At 37.6% G+C, this 27,882-nt stretch overlaps 1 protein-coding gene across 6 annotated transcripts in view; it reads left to right on the forward strand.

The window, feature by feature from the left end:
* ZBTB20 (zinc finger and BTB domain containing 20) overlaps nucleotides 1-27,882 on the forward strand; it is a 607,051-nt gene that overhangs the window by 337,786 nt on the left and 241,383 nt on the right. Inside the window, exon 1 of one of the 6 annotated variants that reach the window (XM_067466602.1) lies at nucleotides 1,243-1,379. The exons of 4 other annotated variants lie outside the window; for them this stretch is intronic. The gene's annotated coding sequence lies outside the window, so the exon portion shown is untranslated. Of the gene's footprint in view, nucleotides 1-1,242; nucleotides 1,380-16,346; nucleotides 16,502-27,882 lie in introns of those variants that run through there. One more of the 6 variants, XM_060770785.2, reaches the window with a different exon arrangement.

Here is a 27,882-nt window from a genome sequence, read left to right on the forward strand (position 1 = left end):
CTAGCTTTGCAAGTATTAAATGGGAGTTTAATCCACTTTCCTTGCAGGCTGCTGTTTTACTTTCTTCGCTATACTCTTTTAACAATGAGATGAGGCTCATGCTACTTTTCTGTCATGAATGTATTTGTATCATGCTACTATGAACTACAGACTTCCCTACCACATTAACAGAAATGCAAAATAAACTCATTTTCACTTGAAGAGCCAGCCCTGTTTTAAGGGGTCACTAAAGAAAGGGATCACACTTTTATAGTTTAGGCTTTCATAGTGATTATAGATAAGTAGAGCATTCCTCCCATTCTCCAGCTATTTTACTAGCTCACTTAAAAGTCTATGAGTTTAGGAGTGTCTTCATATGGAAGGAATTGTTTCTTCCCTGAGAAAGGTTAGTGAACACACTTTTGTCATGTGCAGTATGATTGATATTAGGAACATTAATTGTAGACAAAATTAAATATAAACATCTCTTTTTATTTACATAATTGTCTTCAGTTGATAAATGATGTTCTTTGTATGTTAAAGTTTATCAGGATTATGACTGATGCAATGGATTAAACCCTTGTGCCAGCAGGACTGAAGACCAACAGGTTGCAGGTTCAAATCTGGGGAGAGCACATATGAGCTCCCTCTATCATCTCCAGCTCTCCATATGAGAAAACTCTCCCACAAGGATGGTAAAACATCAAAACATCTGGGCAACATCCTTGCATACGGCCAATTCTGTCACGCCAGAAGTGACTTGCAGTTTCTCAAGTCACTCCTGACACGAAAGGAAGGATTATTTTATAAAGAAGAGAATACAATTTTTCCTCGTTTCCGAAAAGACATAAAAACTTTTCAATTAGTTTTAGTATTTTTTTCTCATAGTCAAAGGAGTTCTTCCTTCTCATTCCTATAATACATTTTTTCCTTAGCATAAAAAATTACAAGAATACAATCTATTGGCAGGTAGGGGGGAGGAACTATGTGTAGAACAGACTCATGAAAGTGACAAAAGCAGGGATGTTTTATGTATGTTTTGTATTCAAGACACAATTTATACCTGGAGCACAAACTATGGCACAGACAGAAGTCCTTTATTTATCAAGGGAGGAAAAGAAAGTTCAGATGAGGCCATAGATATTCATGGTGCACAATGTGTTGATTTATTTTGTAAACAGACCATGGGTAATTAATCATAAATCAAACTTTGTTTTGAAGCTCTTGTAATACCATTAGTTTTTCTTACTTAAAGGAGCCATTCAGGCTAATGAGTTGCTCATGCCGGGTTACAACTGGCTGTAACCAAAGAAGGCCAGATTGAAGACCAAATTGAGAAATCTATTGCTACAGTGCTTAATTCAGAACTGAGAGATGTAGCATGAACGCCTTGAGAGAAGGTACATTTGACATATAATATCATTGTAAATTTGCTGTTTATTTCTAACAAGTGAACACCAAATTCATTTTTTTAAGCTGACTTGGCTTTTTTGTGTTTATGTGCAGTTGTGAGTTATTTCAACTCCTTTTCGTAATTACATGTTTGATATCTATTATAGGGATAGTTTGACAATCTCCAGAGCTTGATGCTCGGGACATGTGTTTACCTGGCAGTATTCCAGACTGGTTGTGATTCTGTGCATTGACTTATGTGCTTATGCTGATTCTGGGGATCTAAGGCCTTGTTTGTCTTGTTTTCATCCTCCTCTCCGCTTTACTGTGAATTCACATGTTTATCTATGTTGAGAATGTTCTCACATTGTTGAAGATTGTGCAAAGTATATGGTTAGTTACATTATGATAGCTGCTGCTTTCTTGGATGAGTTGTTTGTGTCTTTTTAATCATTTGGTCTTTTTGTGCTTGCATTATGTGTGTATTGTATATTTCGCTTGGTCCACCCTAATTTGCAAAAACATTTTTGACGAAATTTCAGAACCCTCAAAATGCTTATTGATTTCACTTTCATGTTGCTTGATGTGAATGACATTTTCACATTTAGAATTATATCATTTCTTGCCTAACTATGGTTTAAAACAGTGGTTCTCAATCTGTGTGCCCAGGAAACCTAATAGCTGGTAAACAGCCTGGGAGAAGATGGGGCAATGCTGACAGGGGATAGGGAAAAGGCAGAACTACTTAATGCCTTCTTTGCCTTGGTCTTCTCACAAAAAGAAAGTTATCTTCAACCTCATCAAGATGGAGTGGATGAGGGATTAGAGGACATCCAACCCCAAATTGGGAAACAAGTCGGCCAGGAATACCTGGCCGCTCTAAATGAGTTCAAGTCCTCAGGGCCAGATCAACTACACCCAAGAGTATTGAAGGAACTAGCAGAAGTCATTTCGGTACCATTGGCAATCATCTTTTAGAGTTCTTGGACACCGGTAGAAGTTCCATCAGATTGGAGGAGGGCCAATGTGGTCCCAATCTTCAAGAAGGGAAAAAAGGATGACCCAAACAATTACCGTCTGATCAACCTCACGTCGATACCAGGCAAGATTCTGGAAAAGATTGTTAAGGAAGTGGTCTGCAAACACTTAGAAACAAATGCGGTCATCGCTAATAGTCAACATGGATTTATCAAAAACAAGTCATGCCAGACTAATCTGATCTCTTTTTTCGATAGAGTTACAAGCTGGGTAGATGTGGGGAATGCTGTGGATGTAGCATACTTGGATTTCAGTAAGGCCTTCGACAAAGTCCTTCATGACCTTCTGGCAAGGAAACTAGTCCAATGTGGGCTAGGCAAAACTACGGTAAGGTGGATCTGTAATTGGTTAAATAGACGAACCCAGAGGGTGCTCACCAATGCTTCCTCTTCATCCTGGAAAGAAGTGACGAGCGGAGTGCCGCAGGGTTCTGTCCTGTGCCCGGTCCTGTTCAACATCTTTATTAATTACTTAGATGAAGGGTTAGAAGGCATGGTCATCAAGTTTGCAGATGACACCAAATTGGGAGGGATAGCCAATAATCCAGAGGACAGGAGCAGGATTCAAAACGATCTTGACAGATTAGAGAGATGGGCCAAAACTAACAAAATGAAGTTCAACAGTGACAAATGCAAGATATTCCACTTAGGCAGGAAAAAATGAAAGGCAAATATACAGAATGGGGACTATGCCTGGCTCAAGCGCAGTACGTGTGAAAAAGATCTTGGAGTCCTTGTGGACAGCAAGTTAAACATGAGCCAACAATGTGATGTGGCAGTAAAAAAAGCCAATGGGATTTTGGCCTACATCAATAGAAGCATAGTGTCTAGATCTAGGGAAGTAATGCTACCCCTCTATTCTTCCTTGGTTAGACTACACCTGGAGTATTGTGTCCAGTTCTGGGCACTGCAATTGAAGAGAGATATTGACAAGCTGGAATGTGTCCAGAGGAGGCCGACTAAAATGATCAAGGGTCTGGAAAACAAGCAGCTTAAGGAGCTGGGCATGTTTAGCCTGAAGAAGAGAAGGCTGAGAGGAGATATGATAGCCATGTATAAACATGTGAGAGGAAGTCACAGGGAGGAGGGAGCAGGCTTGTTTTCTGCTTCCCTGGAGACTAGGACACAGAACAATGGCTTCAAACTGCAGGAAAGGAGATTCCATCTGAACATGAGGAAGAACTTCCTGACTGTGAGAGCCGTTCAGCAGTGGAACTCTCTGCCCCAGAGTGTGGTGGAGGCTCCTTCTTTGGAAGCTTTTAAACAGAGGCTGGATGGCCATCTGTCAGGGGTGATTTGAATGCAATATTCCTGCTTCTTGGCAGGGGGTTGGACTGGATGGCCCATGAGGTTTCTTCCAACTCTTTGATTCTATGATTCTATGATTTCTGGTAGTTGTAGGCCAAAACACCTGGGGACCCACAGGTTGAGAACCACAGCTTTTCAGTGTAGTAAATGTATGGCTCTTACCAAGAATCTTTGTTGTACCCAGCTAAAACTATAGAGCATCTTGAATTCCCCTTACCTCCCAGCTTTCAAAAGCAAGAAGCTGCCTCAGAACAAAATGTTTTGATGCTCATATTACTTTATATTTTGAAGGCTTCAAACTTCTTATTCTACAACTTCACCTCATTTTTATTAGCACTTCCTTGACCAGTGTAAATTTGGTTGCTATTGTAATCTAATTTTTTCGTCAGAATGCATTTAATTTTTAAAAGGTTCACTTAGCCGAAATTGGATTAAATAGGCCATAGTTCCTTTACTTACATTCAACAGTACTTTACAGAAAAAACTGCATGCGGATCAACCACTTAAATAAATTGGATGAGATATTATATGGTGTTAATCAGCATGCACACAGAGTGACGTATATACACATTGAGAAAACATGGGAAAGCCTATAATCTTGCATCATGTAAACTAGTCATGGGAATCATTTTACTTTCAAATCAGGCAATGTGCTAAAACACAGTCCTCTTTGTGCTGTTCCTGCTCAACTTGTGACTAGTAAAATTCAAATCTATATAGATATGATGAAATCATATTTCTTCTTTCATTCTTTCTTTCCTACACAGAAACTAACAGCAATAAAAAGCTACTTCTAGGTAGACTAGACCCATTCAAATCTATTGAACTTAAGCTAAAACTAAAAATGGGACTCATGACTTCCAAATCTCATTTATTTCAATGGGGCATAGTAAATAAGACTTGACCATTTATTTAAGAAAATGAACAGTTAGTGGAGTTTCCAGTACATATCTTTGAAGGCTTAATGTCTTCTGTTCTCTCCCATATTTCTGGTCCAAGATTGTAGTCATAGCATTTCAGAATTGCTGCCTGTTAGCTGTCTGCTGCAATACAAAATGTTCCTCCACATTTGTGGTTTTTGACTTTTGGATCTGATCATTTATGGATTTGACTATAAATGTTCTCTCTATGAATCTTTAGGTTCTCCAGTGGAGTTCTATGGTGAATTCCCATCAGTCATACTGAAGGACCTAGCGGTTTCTTGGGTTTTCCAGTGTGATTCTATGGCAGCTTCCATAAGACATTAACCATAGAATTTCTCTGGAAGACCTAGAAATTCCTCCAGAGAGTTTCTCTCTGGTAAAGAGTAAGCAATTTCTTTATTTGCATCTTTTTTCCACTTTCATGAGGGGCTTGTGCCCTTAACTCCAACAAACATGACTTTAGTGCTTTAAAACCAAAGCAGTAGCACTATATTTCAAATGTTCAGGCTGTTATAAGTTAGTGAACAGTTTATTAGTGTTCTTAGGGACATAGGAGAAAGTTGCCAAGTTTGCCAATTATTGTAAAACCTACAATAGAGCATCTTCCAGGACCCATAGTTTTAAAAACATACCCATCCACCACTTCAAAAAAGCAAATAAATGCTTTTTGCAATCTGAAATCAAGCTGGCTATCACATTTCCCCTCTATGCCAGTACATCATTCCATCATGGACATTGCTAGCAACTTATCTTGTCATCAATTCAAGCAGTACAGTGTCAGTTGAAATGTTAAGAAAACTTGGTTTTGCCGAATGAAATTGTGTCAGAACATCTGCTACTTCTGTTCATGCCAGTAAGCTTCCAGCCCTGAAAATTTGTCACCTTTCCTTCTCCCAGAAAAAGAAATACACTTTGCTTTACTACTATCGCCACCATCTTTTCTAACCTGATTAAAAAGGGTTCTTCTGAAGCCTTCATAGGACTTCAAATATTTATATTGAGAATATGCATTCCTTATAAACAGGCAAAGAGCATTTTGTTTAGATGTGCATTTGCTTGTTAAGTGGTCATTGTACAAAAATTCTTTAATGGGCTCTGCTGTACTGTATCTTCACTGTTATTTTGAAAATTCTTTAACAATTGTTTTAATGTTTTATATTTTTATCCTGGATCTTATATATTTCACTTGTGTATATAAACCTCATATTGAACTCACTGTATTATCTCCATAGATGTAAATTAGACAGACAAACCTCTAGGATAATAGTTTTCAAGGCAGACATCTGGGTTAGCGAGTCTCATTTGCTGGCCCTGCAGAAAAGAAGCCCAAAATAAGTTTATAGATACATTGAAATCTGTTTGTTGAACAGTGTTACAGAATGATCAAATGACATAATAAAAACATCCTTGTAGCCACTATATGAATAGAAATTAATGAATAATTTGCATCAAATTATTTATTTAATGCAGTTAGAGTGTTGTTTTTACTTATTTAATATTCACAATTAAATGACAGTCTCCTTGAGCTATGGATGCTCCTGAATCAGAATTTACATCCTATGGGAAATGGCACATGCATAAATATTATTTCTATTCCCAAACATGATTTTTCAAAGAATTGTTAGAGTATTACATTTTTACTCCTTTGCAAAAATCTAGCTGGTCATTTTTTTCCCCTCACACTGATCTTTTTTGTTTTAAAGTATTCATTAAATCCTACTATGAATTAAACAATCAAAATGCATTGTCCAAGCATCAGTCTTGCATTCTTAATGAAAATGAGAAACACAGCTAAGTGATATATTTCTTCTTCCAAGTATGTACTTCTAATTTTATTAAAATTTAATTTTTATTAAAACTATTTCATAAATATCATAAACATAGTGCACTATTTTATTTATGTTTATATGGTTTCATGTAGTTTTTGATGCTCCCAACTGTACCTTTTAAAGCCTGATCCTAGGCATCTTTATTCAGACATAATTCAAGTATAAATTTAAAGAAGTTAGCCCAAGGTACAAAACTCAGGTTTCACCCTTCATGAAATTTCTGGCTGTAGTTTTTTTTCGTATCTAGAAAATCTGCCAAGTGTTATGTTATCACTTTTTTGCCCTTGTTCCAGCATTACTTTCAATTTCAATTCTACATTTGGCCTTCCCACAGTTTTAATTGTGTGTTGTCATAGTGTTAATGTTTCATTGTTTTTGTCCATGCTTTATTTTAATCGCTTGTATTGTTGTTATTATTGCTTGTATTGTTGTATTTGAGCTCGGCTTCATGTAAGCCGCACCGAGTCCCTTGGGGAGATGGTAGTGGGGTACAAATAAAGTGTTATTGTTATTATTTATTATTATGTACCCACGTAGTCAACATGGTGTAATTGTAAGGTGGTGGACTAGTATAAGGAACACAAATTCACTTGTTCTCAAAGATAAGTGAGTGAGCTTGAGCCCAGCATTGTACCTTAACTAACTTCATAGTTATTTTGAAGATAAAGGGTTCATAGATAAGGGCCTTTCTTTTCCCCAGCTTTGGGGGTGAGAGAGGTTTTTGCTGTCGCCGGAGAGGCATACCTGAACGTAGTCCTTCTGGGACTACTTTCAGGGAGGATGGAGCCACGGCAGACACACTGCCCCCCTCAGTTTCTTGATGATGGTGACCCGACTCTCCCACCCATTAACAGTACAGCTGAGGTGGCTGCCCTTTTGGGGACCGAGTAGGAAATTTCCCCCCTCTAGGATGGGGGGAGGGTTCACCTACTCTGTGCTGTTGCAGCAGGGCAAATTGGGAGGTAAACAGGCATAGCCAGAAACAGCAAGGGAATTTAATTTGGTTCATAAAAAAGGTGCCCATTTTGATGGACCAGCAACTGGAACCTGGCCCTACGATGTAAATAAAAGAGGGCAGGGTGAATTAGAGTGGTCTGGGAATTATGAGTATGCCATTAATAATCCTGAGGCAGGAGTGTACTTATAAAATAATAATAAAAAACTATATTTATATACCGCTTTATCTCCCCGAGGGGACTCAGAGCGGTTTCCAATAACATCATCAATACATACAGAGTAAACAACATAATCACATAAACAACATAAAGATTAACAAAATGAAATAAGCATAACAAATTGTTGCCATAATGCATATATATTAAAAGTAATCCTGCCTGTTCATGGCAATTTAAAAGGCTCAATAATTACTTAGTAATTACTGTGGGGGGATGTGGAATTATTTATTTCTACTTATGTAACAATAATAAAAGTTGCCCTTAGTTAAATCCAATCATGTGTGTGGCCTTTTCATTTGCGGGGATGGTGTGGCAAAATCTGAGTATAACAATGAGAAGATACGTTGAGCATGGAATAAAAAGATTGAACTAACAAAACAGTAAAATTGAACTTGCCATGATCATAATTCTTTTGTATCCTTTTCTTTTGTTGTTGTCCAGTGACACTTAACTTAATTCCTTGAAGGTCTCAGATTTCTCCCTCCACCAGCACAGATCACAACTATTTCACCCTGTTGTTGCATTTATAGTTGATGGGGTCAGATCTTCCTGTTTAACAAATCTTTCCGTATTTCATTAGGTTGTAAATATGGGGATAGATATGCAGTCTCTCATAATCACGCCAGCTTAGTAAACCCTGTTGAAGTTGGGATGAACAATGTGAAGATCCAGGGGGCAGACTCTAGGGGAGAAAAAAACTTATCCATTGAAAGGTGTGCTGTGTCTACTTAATCGTAAGCTGCCTTGAGCCCCACTCTGGGAGAAAAGCAGCATATATGGTTGAGTAACTATGGAAAGGAGAAAATCTGGAAAAGTAGACTGAGACAGCTTGCAAAAGCTGAACTGCATATACAATATTTTTTTCTGATTTCCTCTTTCCTGTTATAGTCTCGCTTTCATTTTATTTTGCATTTCAGTTCTCTTCTGAAGTTTTTGAGACTCCTTAAGGCTTTTGAGGAACATGGGGCATTGCGGGGGGGGGGGGAGGGGGGAGTAGAGAGCTGCACAGATGTCCTTGCTGTTTTGAAGCGTTGCATGCAATTCATTTATTTTCAACTCAGTAATTAGGCAGCTACTTTTTACTATAACCTGTAAAGAAAAATAGAAATTGTACTCCAAGCTTTCCAGGACAGACTGTAAGAAAGATGCCTCTCTCAAAATATAAAAAAGTGGTAGATATACATTGCTGCACTGTGCCTGAATAGGGCAAGGGTTGCCATTCCGCAATACTGTGGATACTGGAAAGGAGTCTCATAGTACAGCATCCCAGTTTGTTAAAAACCGTTACATATGTTTACATGGGGACAGCCAATAGAAGGACAGGCTATAAGGCTCTAAAGAATTGCATCATTCCATTTCATGAGAGCCTTTTGCTTTCTCACATCAAAATTAAGTTGTGTGAGTGCCCTGCATGGAGTAGGTCCCATAAATTTCATGTACAGTAGAGAGCTCCATTCGGAGCACTGTTGATTTGCCTGAGCCTCTTAGAAATTTTCTCACAGTTCTGCCTGTGGAGCCTGTCAAAAGCAGTCAAATAAGGACAATTTTACCATTCTCTCCTGCTGCTCTAATTTTTTTCAATGCCAGTGCATGTATTTGTTATTCTTTATAACTCCCTTTGAAGTTGGGAATCCAAGGGGAATCTAAAACCGACCAGATGTTTCTGCTGCTGGAGATGCAGAAGTCTGCAAGAATTCCATTTTAACTGAAACTTAGTGCTGTATGAATGTCGGTGCAGCTAAAATTCTCTCGGTGCTAGATTTATTTATTATTTATTATTTATTTGCACTTGCCATCCAGAAGAGGTGATACGTCATATCACTAGCCCAAGAAGGGAAAATAGATGAATTATCCAAGTAAACAGTGTATCAGCAGCTGTCTGGGTTGATTTCCCTTATGAGGTTTTAGTTCCACTACACTGCATGTTTCCCACCCACACTCCTTTATGCTATGTTTCTAACTGGGGGAAATCACTTTGGTGTTGCATTGGAGTTTGTGGGACAGATATGTCCAATTGAGTGGTCATAATGTAGCAAACATTTTAGAAGGGAAGTAAAAAGGTGCATGCATTTAACTCTTTGATACATGTGTATAGTTAAAGAAAATAATTATTATAATTTATAGCACAAAAAAGGTTAACTTTGTATCTATTATAGCTAGCAAAATACAAATACAATGAGTCAGAAAACATTTCATGTACGTAAATCAGAAACTATACTTTAACTTGTAAGATGTTTCAAACAGCAAAATATATAAATCTAAAATTCAGTTGTCTTCCACCCAGTTCTAGCACCATTCAGGAAATTATGACAATATGGCTATCTCAAGGACTCTTGGATTTCCTATCTCTTCTGAAATGCAATAAGATGTTATCTGATTTTTTTTTTTGCTCTGCCCTTTCTCTGCCCAGAGAAAGGAGAGAAAACCCAAATATCCCAAGAGACATGCACCATAAAAATGTTATACCAAAATATAGATTATTTTGGTAGGTGCATACCTTACACACAAAATGCTGATCCTAATCTGGACCCAGAATAATTAGTAATATAGCAAAAATTGGCTTTTAATGTTATAAAAACACATGTCAATCACATGCGGCTTTCTTCTCCAACCTCTTCAATATGGACCTCCACACCCCCCCCCCTCAACTATAGATAAAGCCAATATAGTTTTGCTTGTACAGGTAGAGATAACATCTCAACCCTCACATCTTTATCATAATTATTATTCTGTTATTGGCCTGCTGTATCCTTTCAAATGTCTGTGAAGAATTTGTTCTTTTGCCATGTCAGATTGTGTTTTATCTTCTGATCTTATAATAGTTGTTTTATATAACATTGAATCTTTTCAGCGTTCTACAAGAAACAAACACCTAAATAACTATATGGAAACTTATAATGCACATGCTTTTTACAACGATTTTAATCATTGATTCATCCATTTATGATGGCAACTATCTGCATCAAAATTCTGGGAAATTAGATTTTGTTTTCTAAACTTCATGAATATGTTTCTCCGCCATTCTTTCTACTATTGACACTTCCTCAAATATAACTCAGTTGGAAAATTGTTGGATAAAAGTGAAGAATCAGTAATGTTTTAATTTCTAGTATACCCTCTTCCCCATATGATTATGATTTCCTGTTTTTTCTTCAGAGATGAAACCCCAAATGGGTGACAAATAAGTACAGTACAATCAGCACAAAGATATCAAAATTACAATGAATTGTAAACTTAGTGAATAATATCTTCATTTAAAAAAATAAAGCAGTGCAATGCTATTTCAAATTTATAGTTAAATCAATAAGTAATCATAAAACATTTTGTTAACATAATATCTAACTGCCAAATATCACATATCCTTCAATATAGCATTGCAATAATGAGAAGGAGGTCAATAGAACAATGTTACAAATCAAAAATACCTTCCTTGGTGCATTGCCTTTATTTTTGCTGTTCCAACTATTGTGGTGCATGATGCATGAGCCACAATAATAACAACAACAACAACAACTTTATTTTTGTACCCCACCTCCATCTCCCCAGAGGGAGATATGACAAAAAGTACATAAAAACAATGCATAAAATAAGCAAACAGTACAAAACAAAAAAGTAAAACCAATAGCATATAAAAACAACAATTTAAAACTTGAAACATATGTTTTAGCATATGTTAGCTGGAAGTACTTTCTGGTTTAAACATAATATTATTTGGTGATCCATTAGCAGAAGACATACACACACATTAAAAAAAAATAAAACGAAACTTTACATTATGACCTGACTTTAGAATAATTCTACAATAATAAAACACTGCAATCCAAAAGTGTTCATTTCCTGTTCCAACTCACTAGCATGGCAACTATATCATATCAGATAGTGAAAGAAACCGAATCACTTACAAAGCAAGAAAAAGATAATATCTGAAATAGGGTCACTGTACATATTTCAGCAAAAAAATATCTGAAAATATTTTATATTAATCAAGGTTTTCTACTAAATTAGAAAACATTAGAGTCTTTTGGCATTTTGAAGATGAACAAGTCGATTTTGGCATTTATACTTGTGTGCTAAAGTCCGCTTAGTCAGATGATGTTCACTGATTGGTTTCCTCAAGACACTTTTTTGTTTTTACTGGAAGAGAGGAACATGGTTTTCTATTGATTCAGGACACATTTATCGAATGTTTCAGTAATATTGCACTTCCTACATCCAAGCAGAAAACTGGGGCTATTATTCCGATGATCAAAAGCAGGAAGTTCTGACCTTCACTCCTCTAAACTTAGTCAAGGTTTTGAGTCAGATCTTGAGTTCTTTACTCTGTCAGTTTTTCAGCTGTTGGTTCTCAGGTACCTGCCCACTTTAGAAATTACAATCTGGCTGCTCAGAGCAGGCTTAGCATTTTACAGATTTGTGAAAACCTCCCACCCTTAAGAGAGACTTGACTCAAAGCCCACATGCTGAACCTCTCTACTTATGAATTAGATTTTCTGTGAATTAGATCCAATTTTTTCATCTGTTTCTTGTCAAACAAAGCATTTCCAAATGTACATAAACTTAACAAACCGAGCTTTAGAACTTATGTCTAAATTTAAGATGTTTCTGTTTTAAATTTCTTGAACTCTGATCATGGGACTAAGTGACGTTAATCAAGGGATTGAGAGAAGTCAGTTCAGCTTGGAGATTCTGCACTGTAACACATTTCAAGAGATTCACCACCACCACCACACCTCAAAATTGCCTTTGCTACTTAGAATTGTGCTTGCTCCATTCTAATATTAATATTTATGGGCTTATGAGCTTCATGTTTCTGTCTCTATATATCAGGGAATCTGACCATTTTATAGTGCACCGTTGTGCTTTTTACTCAGCTTTAACTAGAGTTTTTGCTCAGTGCTTTGGACGTACTTTTGCTCAGATTTGCCTGGCGTGCTAACTGCATCATTTCATGATCTTGTCAGACCTGGCTATGTGCATTAGTTAGTTACACCTCGATTTTACGAATGTAGCTACATTCCCCTTACATGAAAGGTCAGCAGGCATCCTTTTCTAAACTAGTGTTCTGTAGATGTGTTGTGACTACAACTCCCATCACTCCCTAACTAGCTTAGCCAATGGAAAAGCATGGGAGTTTTCCCCAATACCACTCTTGAGCAGGAGGATTAACTTACTTTCACCTTACTTGCCATAACAAATCATAGTAGACGTTTCCATCTGGCATGTAGATTATGGATTAGCTGCACAAATAACCAGTTAAAATACACATAGCAAATTACTTCACAAGCCATTCTAAAATGCACTGTGTTTGTAGATTCATGCCAATAATATCATTTCATACATCTGTTGTAGACATGTCAATGATATCATGTAAATGTTGTGCATCAAAATTCCTCATAAACCATATGCAGTTTTGTAACTTTTTAATACATAGTAAATGTTGCTTAACATCATCTTCATCAAATGGCAAGCTAAGATTTCTGGTTCATATGCACATGTTTATCTCTCAATTCCTCTAAGCTATGTAGTATATATTGTGTCAAAAGCAACCAAATGGAGAAGAAAGGGAAGTTGGAAGGGGAGCATTAAGTGAAGTGGTGGTCATCATGTTGTGAGCATGTATGTTTGAGCCAGAAATCTTCTTGGAATTATTAGGGATTCATTGACACACAACAACAAAAAATGCAGCACAATATTTAACATTATTAAGTTGAAGAATAGTACATTATCATTTGTTTTTACTCTTGGGGCATTCATTTAGAAATCCTGTTACTTCTGCTACCTTCAATGAATTGTTCCACTGCACCCTCTGTTATTTTGTCAAATGTGTGTATTCTTTTTTCTTGCTACTTAGATAGGTTACATATGGTAACTGAGTGTGCCAACATATAAAAATACAGGGTTAGTCAAAATGCATAGGCCAATAAGCCATTCAATTGAATGGCTTATTGGCCTATGCATTTTGACTAACCCTGTACTATGTTTTCTCTAGTTTGGGTATTGGAGCATTCAAATATATATTAGAGCATAGATCGGCCAGAAAGGTCCTGCTGTCAGTCCTGCCGCCTTTGAAGGTGCAGTTGGTGAGGACGAGAGACAGGGCCTTCTCGGTGGTGGCCCCTCAGCTATGGAACTCTCTTCCCAGAGAGAGTAGATTGGCCCCCTCCTTCCTGGTGTTCAGAAAAAAACTTAAAACCTGGCTATGCAATTGGGCATTCAGCGAGTGATAGTATTAATGAAGCAGCTAAATGATAACTGTGGGACTGGTTCAATGTTTAATATGTTTTATGTTCATCTGATTATGTTTCTTTGTATAATTTGAATGTTTTTAATTCCTATTTATATGTTATTGATTTAGTTATGTTATGTATTGCTTTATATGTGTGTCTGGCATTGAATTTTTGCCATTTTGACATGTTGTACACCGTTCTGAGTCCCTGCGGGGGTGAGAAGAGCGGTATAGAAATGCAATAAATAAATACATAAAATAAATATTCATAAAATCACACAAAGTTAAGATACCAGGATAAAGAAACCGAAGTAGATCCAACTATAGCAAGGTCTTTATCAATTCTTTTTATACATTGAAGAACGTTAGCAATTTTTAAAAACAAAATAAAAGTATAATCTGCAAGCTTTAAAACTGAGGCTAAGCATTCTTAAATCAAGCTTATACGATGTGATTTGTTGTGTCCATTTCGACAAGAGAAAATAAACCTTGCCTATGATTAATCCCTCAGGAATGTGGAAAGGTACAATACCTTTGTCAGAGGAAAGAGTATGATAATATTAATTGAAAGAGAAATTACAAGGCACAATTACCTCATGCTGTGCCTTTCATGCGCTGCTGTCAGTTTTTCCACTTTGATAAAAAATGCTGAGCATGTGGTGCCACTAGCAGGCATTCCCAATGGTTGAAGTCTGGGGGATTGGGTGCAGGTCTGTCTTGAAGGGGGGCCCGGGAATTGGGGAAAAATGGGTGGGAGAGAGAGAAATAGGGGAAAGGTTTCAGCAAAGTGTTCTTATATGTGTGTTGCAGAAAGAAAAGAGAATAAAAGGAACCAGGTACTAACTAACGTGTTTTATAAAGTAACAAATTAATCATGGCAGGAGCTTTAATAAACAAGAGCTCATTTCATCAGATGTTTGAGTGGCCAGTGAGAGTGCTGTTGTACATACAAATATGAAGATTAAGGAGGATTGCAATACAAAGTGGGATTTCAAAATATGAGAATGGATCCTGAAACCATGTGTAGTGCTCAGAGCTGTTGTTCAGCCTTTCCTGTTTTAAGTCTATCACAGCTCTTCAAATGTGAAGTGTTGGAGAGTTAAAAAAAGTGTTAAATAAACAATTTGGCAATTACACAGACAATCTGAATGACTTTTGTCCAGCTAGGAGAGGCATGAGCAAATTTCGCCCCTCCAGGTGTTTTGGACTACAACTCCTACAATTCCTAACAGCTGACTGTTAGGAATTGTGGGAGTTGTAGTCCAAAACATCTGGAGGGCTGAAGTCTGCCCTTGCCTGAGCTAGGACAAGGAAAGTAAGAGGGCAGTGTGATACAGTTCAAGGCAGGTTCAGAAAATGTACAACTGCAACACCCTGCAGCATCCTGTATGATTAAACAGACTTCGCAAGATCCAATAACTAGAGATTAATAAGACTAGAAATTGGTAGGTTTGATGCACACCTAAGCCTTGAGGTACCTGATCAAAACTATATTAATACGCAAAGAGATTGGATCAATAGAAACATAATTTTTAAAAGGTTTTTTACCTGGCATAAATTATTGTTATTATTTCTATCCCTTTTTATCTCTCTAAAAAGAAACCCAAAGCAGTTCACACAAATTTAAAACCCAAAAAGCATGCACACATTAAAGTGGATTTAAACATTACAACTATTGAAAATAAATAGTTAAAACAATTAGAACCAATTGATATATATATATATATATATATATCTCACAGTGACAGCCAACACAATGAATGAAGAATTTATTTGTCTACGTTTTTATGTGTATTATGTCTCTGTCTAAGGCATTTCTATACTAATCTTTATGTTATTTATTCTTAAGCAGTTTCAACTGTAAGCAAAACAATAAGATGCACAATAAAACAATAAAAACCATATTGCTCAATTATGGAGTTAAATTCACAGTTAAAACAACAGAGTAAAACTTCAATTCCACTTCTTATTGCTACACATGTTCAGAACAGAATAACTCAACTTGATTCTTTTTCCATTTCTAATATTCTACCAACTTGCTTATGGTTATGGTATTCTATACAGGCCGTATTTGAACAAAAATGTTAAGTTATAATGTTGCGACTTCTCTATCAGCTGTCTATCCATTATATTTTTGGCAGATTTTAAGAGCTAGATTGCAATTTATTATGCCGGTCTTATTTTTAGATACATTGACAGGTCATCAAAAGGGATGCCTTTTTGACCAGCAGACCTAATTACTTTGGCTTTATTGTGCCCCTTATCCTTAATGAGCAGAATAATGCATTCCTATTCTTATCTCAGTTTGTCAAGGCAACCCTTTGCAGACTTGGCTTTTAATGCTTTATGGTTTCTCCCTTGATTGCTAATCAGTTAAATAGTTCACATAATGGACCCCCCAAAATGTAAGTTGTTAATTATTTTTTCAGTACAATGGCACTTTAATGTACCTCAACAGAACATCTTGGTAATACCTGAAATAGCTTTGGACCTACTTTAGAAGTCTGACAATTATTTTTGCTTACATAGCACCAGACATTTGAGGATATTGATGTATGCTGAAATCACCATTGGATAAAGCTTTATGTACATCCTGGGGAGGCATTTAAGCAGTATCAGTGCCACTTTGCAGGTAAGAAAACTGGTGCATGGAGAGGACAAGTGACTTTTTCAACATCTTGCAGAGTTTTAGTAGTACTGTTGGGAAATCAAATCTTTTTAAGGTTGTTAGGGGAATGAAAGAAAATCTAAGATGCATACCTGGTTCTCATAAACAAAAGATAAGGTTGCAAACCTTTATCTCACCATTCCACTCCAAGTTGTAAGTGCAGGCTCTGACAAAATCTCATATATAATTTGATTTGTAATTCTGATTTGAAAGGTAATAGCATTGTTTGCTCATTCAGATTTAACAGCAAACAAAAGAAGTGCACAATTGGCAAGTTCAAAACATGTTCCTGGGTGATTGGTAGTGTTATGTATAGATGTGTACTTTAGAAATTATTATGTTAGAAAAATTACTATGTCTCACGCATCATGAGTATATGTGTGCGCGCGTAAGTATGAAACCATTTGAGTCACAATTTGAATTACAGAGAAGTATCGTTCGTATTTGTTCATATAGTTGTCATTTCACATTGGTTTGTATATAGTTCATGATGTTGGACACTGATTGTGAATTGTAGTAGTTTCATTGAATTTAGAAAGGATAATCAAAACCCATTCAGATATCCGGTCCCAAATTGTGCATGCAGGTGTAAGTAATATAAAAAGGGAAGTAGCCCCACTCCAATCTCATGTGCAAGTCTATTACTCACAAAAATTAAGGTTTCATTGGTTTATTGGTGAAATCTTAAATTCCATACATCCTGGCATATGCCTTACAGAAGTGTTTTTATTTTATTAATTTATATTACATATCCCTCAGCACAGGATCCCAGCAGCCCAAGTCAGCCTACTCACAGTTCAGAAGTGCAGTCCAGTTACCTCTAGAGAGCTGCCAAAGTCCCTACCCCTCATATATCTAATTTTCTTTTGAGTATAGGAAATGTGATGGAATTCTGATAGTTGTTGTACTGTAATAGTCAAAGCATCAAATAGGACTCTCCCAGAGCCACAATACCTTTAAGTCAATGGTATTCCAAGTAGTTCTCTTAGCGGTCTATTGCAAATTTCTGAAAGAGGAAAAAAAACCAGAGTTGTAGCCAATACGGTGCTGGCACATTGGGAAGAAACCTCTATCAAACCTCGTACCATATAACTTAAGCACTGTTTGAAGCCATTCTGAACATTGTATAATCAAAAGAAGCAATGTATGCCATATATACTGCAGTATGCCTGTACTAGCGCACTAGAAGTTGGAATCACTCATGGAGATTGATTGACAGTAAGTTCAGGTAAAAGCAGGAAAATACTTTATGTTGTGTATAATTAGCTTAATAATTCATTACCCTTGTGATTCCCTCAAGGACACCAACTGTATTTAGAGTAAGAACAAGTTTGTTTACTAGGAAGTGGGAATGAGTATAGTTTCTATGATGACATGTCTGGGGTCACTTTCCGGAGAACTCTTTAGCACAATATCTCCCCCCCCCCCCCCCCCAATGTGCGTTTATTGCCAGTCTATTTTATCAGTAGCAACTTTCCAAAGACTCCTGCTGTAGTAGATCCTTTTTGCTGGAGATGCAAGGAATTGGAGCAAATGTACACATGTTGTGAACTTGAATACTGGAACGGCTTAGACAATGTTTCTGGATGACGAGGCTAATAGTGAAAGTAGTTGTTTTATATGTTTTTACAGAATTTAATGTATGTTGTTTATAATTCTGTTTAAATGTTTATTGTAATTTTAACATGGTTTTAATTGGCATCAAATAGGTGCCTTTGTTGTAAAGTCGCCTTGAGTCACCTTCGGGTTTGAGAAGGGTGAGGTAGAATTATTGCAAATAAATAAATAAATTGTGATATTGAATTGTCATCCTATCAGCCTTTACCTCAAATATTCATCTTTCAAAATAGGGTTCAATATAGGACAGAAAAGATCTTGCACATTATAGATGCTACATTTTCTCATTGTCCACTATAAGCTGCTCATAAATTCACACCGTATTCATATATTGCTCTGACGCTCATAGAATGTTAGTTGTTTCTGTTAAAGTAAAGCAAACTCTTCCAGGAAACAGTGTTTAATTACCTTCCTTCTTGTGTGAATTTGTCTATTTCGTGGAAAGGAGTTTTCAGCATTTGAGATGTACCATTTTTCATTATTAAGGAGAGAGGGAGAGTATCTAAAGGTAAACTGCCATCAGCATTTTAATTCTTCTTGAATGCAATATTGGCTTTGTGGCTAATGTGGTGTAGTCTTAATGGATTAGCTCCTAAGAGCTCCAGACAATGTGTGGTGTATTTAGCATATGCAGACAAAGGACGAAGGGATCAATATTTATTCAGTTCCATTGAAACCCAGAGACAAGAGACAGCTATGGATGTAGGCCATAGTGCACAAACTATTTCCTCAGCAGTTCTGGGTTACTAACTGTAAATGTTATGACCAGTTGGTGAACTCTTGCTGAATGTGGTAGATTTGTCTGCAGTCTCAAAAGACTCATGTCAGAAAGAAATTCCACAAATAAATTAATTACACTTTCCTTTTCAGCAGACGAGTCTATAAGCTGCTACTAAAAATAATCAAGGTTAACTTGTGAATAGCTTGGAGTGGGTGTTGAGTAAAAGAGAAAGGCCAAGAAAAAATGTTTTTCTTTTCTACCCCAGCTTCCCATTTTAGCAGTATCTCAGAATTCTTTTCTTTTTTAAGTCATGATTTTGGACTGGCATTAATAATAGTGAAACCTCTGCAGTCAGTGTGTATGTACTTTTTGAAAGGAGTAAATTTGGGCACAGGAAAGTCTAAGTGAAACTATTAATTTCTTAAAGCCAGCTTTATGCTTTCAAGAAAGTTGAAACACCATCGGAATAGTGATAAATGTTATAAAGGAAGAGGGGAACATAAATTCCTGACTACCTACAAGATTTGAAACAGCACCTAGCACAGTGGTTCTCAATGTTCCCAATGCCATGACCCCTTAATACAGTTCCTCATGTTGTGGTGACCCCCAGCCATTAAATTATTTTCATTGCTACTTCATAATTGTAATTTTGCTACTGTTATGAATAGTTATGTAATATCTGGTAAGCAGGATTTATTCTTACTGTAGTGTTAAGGGAGGATTGATTTTGTCATTTGAGAGTTGTAGTTGCTGGGATTTATAGTTCACCTACATTCAAAGAGCATTCTGAACTCTACCAATGTTGGAATTGGACCAAACTTGGCACACAAAACTCCCATGAGTAACAGAAAATACTGGAAGGGTTTGGTGGGCATTGACCTTGAGTTTGGGAGTTGTAGTTCGCCTGCACTCAGAGAGCACTGTGGATTCAAACAATGATGGTCTGGATCAAACTTGGCACGAATATTCAATATACCCAAATGTGAACACTGGTGAAGTTCAAGGAAAATAGACCTTGACATTTGGGAGTTGTAGTTGCTGGGATTTATAGTTCACCTACAACCAAAGTTTTCAATTAGCAAAGTTCTATGCAGCAGCAATTAACATTAGATGGCTGATGACCGACTCCACCAGGCAACTTCCTGCCGGGAATATAGTTAGAATGATTTGTAATAACTGAAATGCTGTAAATGCTCCCCTATCATTCCTTTTTAGAGCTTTCCAGTTGTCTGATATTTGTTATTAGCCGCCCCCCTATTTTAGATTCATACATGCACTTTAAACTGTAAATTTAGTCTGCTTTTTAATCTGTCTATTTTATAACATGTTTTTAATCTGCTTTTTATCTGACCTACATGGGAACTGTGATTCTCTTCCTTGGCACCTGTGCCCCATTCTATACTGTGCTGGTCAAAGACCGTAATAAATCATTGATTGATTGACCTACAACCAAAGAGCATTCAGAAGCCCACCAATAGAATTAGGCCAAACTTCCCATACAGACCAACAGAAAATACTGTCTGTGATGGTCTTTGGCGACCCCTCTGACACCCCCTCATGACCCCTCCAGGGGTCCCGACCCCCAGGTTGAGAACCACTGACCTAGCAGGTAGACTCATATTAGCAGTAAAGCAAATGAATAAGAAAGAATTCAAAGACTCACTAATGCAGTGTGGTTTGTTTCTTACAATTGCAAGTTTGTTTCTTCTCATACCATTGCAAGTTTGTTTGAATAATAATCTGGAACAATGTCTTGCAAATTGTGATACTCATGTTGTGGGATTTCTTATAGTAGAACACCTGCTTTGAACTTTGATTGTTAGCATTTCAGTCTGCTAACAGAACCCTGTTCATTCTGTCTTGCCTTTGATTTGTTTGATTTCCAAGTCTGTCTAGCTCCTTAGTTTTTCTAATTTTGTATATTGAAGATTGCTAGTAGATTGCTAGTAGATTGCACACATCATAATAACTTGGCCATCTTTGCCATCAACTTCAAATCAAATCATTGAGAGTTTGAGATGACAGATCAAACAGTCTAAAGGCAAGCCCAAAACACAAGGTTGTGAATCTAGAGAAGCTGTTGGATAGAATAGAATACACAGAAAAATAGACACTAAATTCATAGATGAGAACAATCGAAGCTTCAAATCATTGTCACCAAGTTTGGGAAGCAAACAAGATGAGCTTGAAGTCCTAGTACAGGAAGGTAAATATGATTATAGTGGTAGGATTGGACTGTAACAGTTGAACAGTATAACTTACCCAAAAATAATAAATATGGCCAAAAAGGAGGCGGAGTTGGATTATATCTCAAAGTGGAACAGATACAAGCATTAGAAGTTCTGGGGGACTCCAATTATTCAGTTATGTGCTGTGAGGCTAACTCTGCTAAGCACATGCTCTCCAACAAATTACAGATGTGCCTTGTTGTAGATAATTTCTTATTTCAGATAGGGAGGACTTGGTCAGTGGAATCAACGTAAGTAGTATTTTATGGGGAAGTGGTTATGTAATGCTAGAATTCATAATTGTCAGATTGTACAAGTTATCTTGATGTCAGTGGGGTGATTAGAAGGAGCCAAAATGGAATCCCCAAAAACTAATCTTATATCTCCTTTGAATCTGATCACCAGTTTAATAAATGGTGGGAATGCTGTGGACTCAGCAGTTGTTTCACATGCTGCAGCTGCTACTGCCACCACCACTGCTTCTTGTGGTGCAAAAGGAAGGAGCAGCATCATATATTATTCAAGTATAATTTAGCAGGGTGCTACCATTGCCTGCCAACAAATGTCTTGGACAGGAAAGCCACTGTGGAGAGGAGTTCCAGGAGCAGCAGGTGATGCCTGCACCTACACCACCTGAGGCTGGCTTTCCTTTTTGCTAGGCTTTGGGTTGTGTACAACAACACAGTAATCTATGATAGGAGGACTGCCTGTACAGCTGTTGGTGCTACTATCTTGCAACTAAGAAAAAGTGTCCAGGTTTTCCTTTTCTTCCTATTTCGTATATTTTAGATTTTAATTCCCATGACAGAACAGTGTTGTTATTTATATTTATAACTACCTCAGAAGGAGAAAGATAAGTAAATAAATGGTTTTAATTATCCTTGTACAGGGCCAAAAGGCAAGATATAAATCTTTTAAGTAAAAACAAGAAATGAAACAAATTTATTAGGCAAGACAAAACAGAATGCCCGTTTATAAAACAATAAGAATTTTAGGGAAGGTGGTCCTATTAAGCTGAACAGTACATAATTGCAGAGAACTGGGTTAGAAATGACATTGAGAGACTAACATAGAATATGGCGCGGAGAAGAAGATTGGGAAGCCAAGATCTCCCTCCCCCTCCCCCAGCCTTCCCCTAATCTTCCCATACCCTGCACCCCCCGCTTTCCCCCTTCCCTTTTTTCTTTTTATTCTTTCTTTTTCTCTCCTCTTTCTTTCTCTCTCTCTTCTCCTTCTACCCCCATCCCTCCCCCTTTTTCCTCCCCAAGTGTGAGAGGAAGCCACAGGGAGGAGGGAGCAAGCTTGTTTTCTGCTTCCTTGGAGACTAGGACGCGGAACAATGGCTTCAAACTACAAGAGAGGAGATTCCATCTGAACATTAGGAAGAACTTCCTGACTGTGAGAGCCGTTCAGCAGTGGAACTCTCTGCCGCGGAGTGTGGTGGAGGCTCCTTCTTTGGAAGCTTTTAAGCAGAGGCTGGATGGCCATTTGTCAGGGGTGATTTGAATGCAATATTCCTGCTTCTTGGCAGGGGGTTGGACTGGATGGCCCATGAGGTCTCTTCCAACTCTTTGATTCTATGATTCTATGATTCTATGATTTTCCCAAAGCCCCCCCCCCCCCGTTTTCTATGTTATGTATATTTAGTTTTAAAAATCTTTAATAAAAATTATTTTTAAAAAAGAAATGACTTATAGAGAGAATATTTGGATATTCAGATTTTATTAAACTTAAGGGGGCCTTGCTGAGCATTCAGTATTTTACTAAGGGCAGCAGAGCACCTATGATCATGTCTAATGCCTTTTCTAGTGCCAGTATGTTTTAACCTGAGATACCGTGGAGTGAACCTGAGACTACTACCTGCGAAGACTTCTGCAGCCCTTCTCTTTGTTCTGACAGGCATTGTAAATGTGGTCAGAATTGTTGATAAACATATCGTACTCTCTTTTTCCCAAGAGTTATCTTGAGATCATACACACCAAGTCTTTCAAAACTATGTGTCTGCAAAGGCTTTTGGTACATTTAAAATAAATAAAACCTGTATAAAACCTTCCATGCATTTTTGAAAAATGAATGGTTAAGAATGTGTCCGATTGGAAAATGCACACTAATGTGCTTTAAAATGTGAATGGCTAAGAATGCCTAGAATTGAAAAACACAATCATTCTTTATTCAAGGAGAAAATAAATGCAAAAGTGCATTCACTGAGAAAAACGTGAAAGAAAAATGAATATAAAGTTTCACAAACCGTATACAAACTAAGAATGAGATCAAAATGCACATGGAATTGAGAGAAACACAGTGAAATCAAAGCTGACATTTTTTTCATATCCTTAGTCTTGTTTTTGAACACTAACCTAACTCATGTGCAAGATGGCTGCCAGGACGCAACAACTCTGAATAGAGCTTGCAACAGACCTAAAAGATTTTTGTGGGGTCCACATGCATCAGAATTTGTCTGCTTCACCTGTTTAGTTCCTCAGATGTGAAGTCATCTGTCATGAGGGGCTATGGTTGTAAAGTCACTTGCTATTCTGAATTTTTCATAATGCCCAGAGAGGCCAATATAGAGAATATTGTACGATGCTTGCCTTCCAGCTATTACATAGGAATGAGGCATAGCAAGATGTTTAGCAAGTGGAAAGGGTATAACTTTGGCCCAGCCTTTTCCTTGAACAGTTATATGCTTGGGCTTTTCCCATAATCAAGAATCAAACTAGAGTGCATATCTATTGTGTTACAAAATATGATCTTTATGTCACTGTCACAATATTCTATGGCTTATCACGAGAGGACTAGCTACAGCAAGTCTCAGCTGAGGGGAGACATGATAACCATGTATTAATATGTGAGAGGAAGTCATAGGGAGGAGGAACCAGGCTCGGCTCGTTTTTGCTGCCCTGGAGACTAGGATGCAGAACAGTGGCTTCAAACTACAGAAAAGGATATTTCATCTGAACTTTAGGAAGAACTTCCGAACTGTAAGAGCTGTTGAGCAGTGGAACTTTCTGCCCTGAACTGTGGGGAAGGCTCCTTCTTTGGAGGCTTTTGAACAGAGGCTGGATGGCCATCTGTTGAGGGTGCTTTGAATGCGATTTTCCTGCTTCTTGGCATGGGGTTGGATTGAATGGCCCATGAGGTCTCTTCCAACTCTATGATTCTGTGAACGCTTTCTCCTTCCTCCCACAAAGCCACAATCGCGAGATCAGATATCCCTGATGTTTTACCTTTATGTCTAAGACATAAACTGTGATTGACCTTGACTAATTTGAAGCAAGCCAACTTTTTATAAGCAATGGTTTGAAGATGGCTTGTTTCAATCCAGAAGTAAAATTACCCCACATGCACTAAATGGTATGGAAGGCGATGGGAGGGGAGGATGTGAGCCCAAGGTTTGCAGCAATTTATTCCTCTTAGGCCTAATAATGGATTAATGTGATATCCGAATGTAGCCATTATTGGAAGGAAGTATTTCTATTTTCCTTGCTGTTATTTATTTATTTATTTATTCATTCATTATGAATGAATATTTGCCTTGCTGTCTTATCAGAACTGCAATGCATGCCTCTCTGTGTGTATTCATCCCTTTTACCTGTGTAACTGGGCACACATAAGTGTGACTGTGTAGTATTATAACAGGATTACTTTAGAATAATAGTCAACTGGCAATTCTTGCCTTTTATGTTAAAAGAAATGAGGACACTGGATGGAAATTGTGCTCAGACTAATCCTTTTAGCAAAACAGGTTACAGTGAAGTGGGTATCTTCACTGTATGCTAAGGCTATCCATGAGATAAAAGAATCAGACCACAGAGGATATGTTAAATTCTTTTGTAAACTGGTTCTGATAGCTTTGGATTTTTTTCAGTCACTGCAATGAAAATTGCATCGCTGGAACATTACCTCTAAATTATTCACTTCGAGACCTTTCTTACACTGCTTTTGCTGCTTTTACTCCATTTTGCCATTAGAGATCCTTGTCTTTCTGCATGCTGCTGAAACTTTTTCTGTATATCCAGAATAGAAACATACAACACATCAAGAACATTTGAAAGGGCAAATTGCAGGATACCAATTAGCATGGAAAATGTTATTGTATACATAAAACTATAAAGTCAGCCTCAATAACTTCTGATAGCCTCCCATATGCAATTTTGAACTACAACACAAAGGCATTTATGATTCACAACCCCCAGTATGTTGCGAATTCAGCTCACATTAAGATAGAGTAAAGAACAGACATTCTTTTTCTTTTTTTTTGAAACAAGAATGAGGCACCATTGCTCCTTGAAGTACTGGGGGTTTCAACTTCCACAACTTTGGCCATGTGATGTTTAATATCATTTTTTTCACATTCGGGTTATAAATAAAGTTCTCCAAAGTTCTCCAAAGATTCATTCAGGCTTCCTCAATCAATCGTTTCCTTTTTGTTGTTAACTGGGCAGTTTGTTGCAAAATAACAGTTAAAAGTAGATCTTTAATTATTCTTTTATTTGATGCCTGTAATTTATTTCTCTTCTCTTTCAGAATTATAGGAACCATTTGTATCTATAACCAATCTTTGAGTTATTTTTCCCATTCTGTTTGATTGTATGTTTTATTTGATGTGAGGGATAGAGAGAATGCTAAAAAATATTCTAAAATTGTTTTAAAATGTTGTGTTGATGTTGAGAAACCACTGATTAGAATCTTTGCAGGTAGTTTTCACACAAAAAAAAATCATTTTCTGCATAGTATTTCAATGAATTGATATTTTCTGCTCACAAAATGGTGTTCCCGCCAGGAAAAATGCTGTATCTTATTCTGCACAAATTCTGCCCATGGTTTCTTTGTGCAGAAAACAGTGTTTTCCTCTACAGAAAATGTTGTAGTTGGAGACTTTTAAATAACAACAGCAAAAACAAGAGATTGTTGTTTAATGTGGGAAACAGCATCATATAGGAAACACATTTTTATGTAGACAAAGCTATTTTCTGTGAAGAAAAAAAGGTGTTAGGTGTTACAGGAGCAAAAGTTCTTTAACTTAGGATGGGTTCATTGAGTTTCTCTTATGCTTGCTTACTGTATTTAAATACAGCTGTTGCCATGCATCCTGCATATGTCCTCGATAGGGATGATTTCTGCCTTTGCACTGTTCAAAACATAGCTTTTAGATGGGAGAAGTATTCTTCAGTCAATGCCCCCCCCCCCCCCAAAATAGCCTCTGTACTTTGCACAATAAATGGCTTCAGTCCAACTGGTGAACAAAACTGTGTCGGGGCTCTTGCTTTCAGTGTGTGTGTTGATGTTCATTCTGTGCTCTAGAAGTAGCATACCATAGAGTGGACATGGTTTAGTATCATTGGTGATCACTCATGTCTGAGTAGAATGGCCTTAGAATGGTCTTCCAAGCATAAGGTCCTGGCGGTGGATCCGTAGGTGACTGTGGAGATCTATTCTTGTTCCACATATTCTTCCACTGTTTCCAGATGGCAGGCAGTCCCAATCAGGGTTGGCTTGACGCACCTTCCTCTTGATGCGTTTCTCCCTTTCACCCTCTATTCATGCCTCTTCAGATTCCACAGTACTGTTGGTCACAGCTGACCTTCAGTTAGACTTCTCAAGGGTCAGGGCTTCTCAGTTCTCAGTGTCTATGCCACAGGTTTTCAGGTTGGCTTTAAGCCCATCTTTAAATCTCTTTTCTTGCCCACCAACCTTCAGTTTTCTGTTCTTCAGTTAGGAATAGAGTAACTGTTGGGAGACTGATCAGGCATTCAGACAGCGTGGTCAGTCCAGCGGAGTTGATAGCGGAGTATCGTATCTTCAATGCTGGTGGTCTTTGCTTCATCCAGCACGCTGACATTTGTCTGCCTGTCTTCCCAAGAGAGTTGCAGGATTTTTCGGAGACAAATTTGATGGAATCGTTCTGGAGTTGAGTGTGACATCTGTAAACAATCCCCGTTTTGCATATAACAGGATTGGGAGAACAATAGCTTATAAGCAAGCATCTTGGTCTCCCTATGAATGACCTGATCCTCAATACTCTCTGCTTCATTCGGAAGAATGCTGCACTCGTAGACCTCAAACAGTGTTGTATTTCAGTGTCAATGTAGATTTATGTGGAGGAGGTGGCTGCCAAGGTAGTGGAAATTATCAACATTTTCTAACATTACATCATTGAGCTGTATTTCTGGCATTGTATAGGGTGCCTGCTGAATAAGCAATTTTATTTTCTCAATGTTCAGTGAGAGGCCAAGTTTTTCGTATGCTTCTGCAAAAGTGAATGAGCACAGACCACATTCTCATCAGCATATTGGAGTTCTATAACAGATGTTGTGATCTTGGTTTAGGCTTTCAGTCTGCTGAGGTTAAATACCTTGCCATCTGATGATTTCCATGCCGATGGAATGTTTCCCATCAACAATGTGCAGTATCATAGAGATGAAGGCGGTGAATAAGAATAGAGCAATAAGACATCCCTGTTTGACACCTGATTCCACCTTAAATGAATTGCTTTGGGAGTCATTATTGTCCAAGATTGTTGCCATCACGTCATCATGGAGGAGCCACAGAAAGCCTTCGACAATACATTGAGCCACAGAATGTTCACCAATTTGTCAGGGCACCCGATGCTTCTGGAGAATGGTCCAGAGCGCACTGTGATTCACTGTGTCAAATGCCTTCGCGAGGTCAATGAATCCATGTCCAGGTTGGTTTTGTTCCCTGCATTTTTCTTAGAGCTGTCATGCAGTGAATATCATATCCACTGTTTAACTGGAGGAAGCCATTCTGGAATTCTG

This window comes from Anolis sagrei, chromosome 3 (assembly GCF_037176765.1).
Source record: "Anolis sagrei isolate rAnoSag1 chromosome 3, rAnoSag1.mat, whole genome shotgun sequence".
Lineage (NCBI taxonomy): Eukaryota > Metazoa > Chordata > Lepidosauria > Squamata > Dactyloidae > Anolis > Anolis sagrei.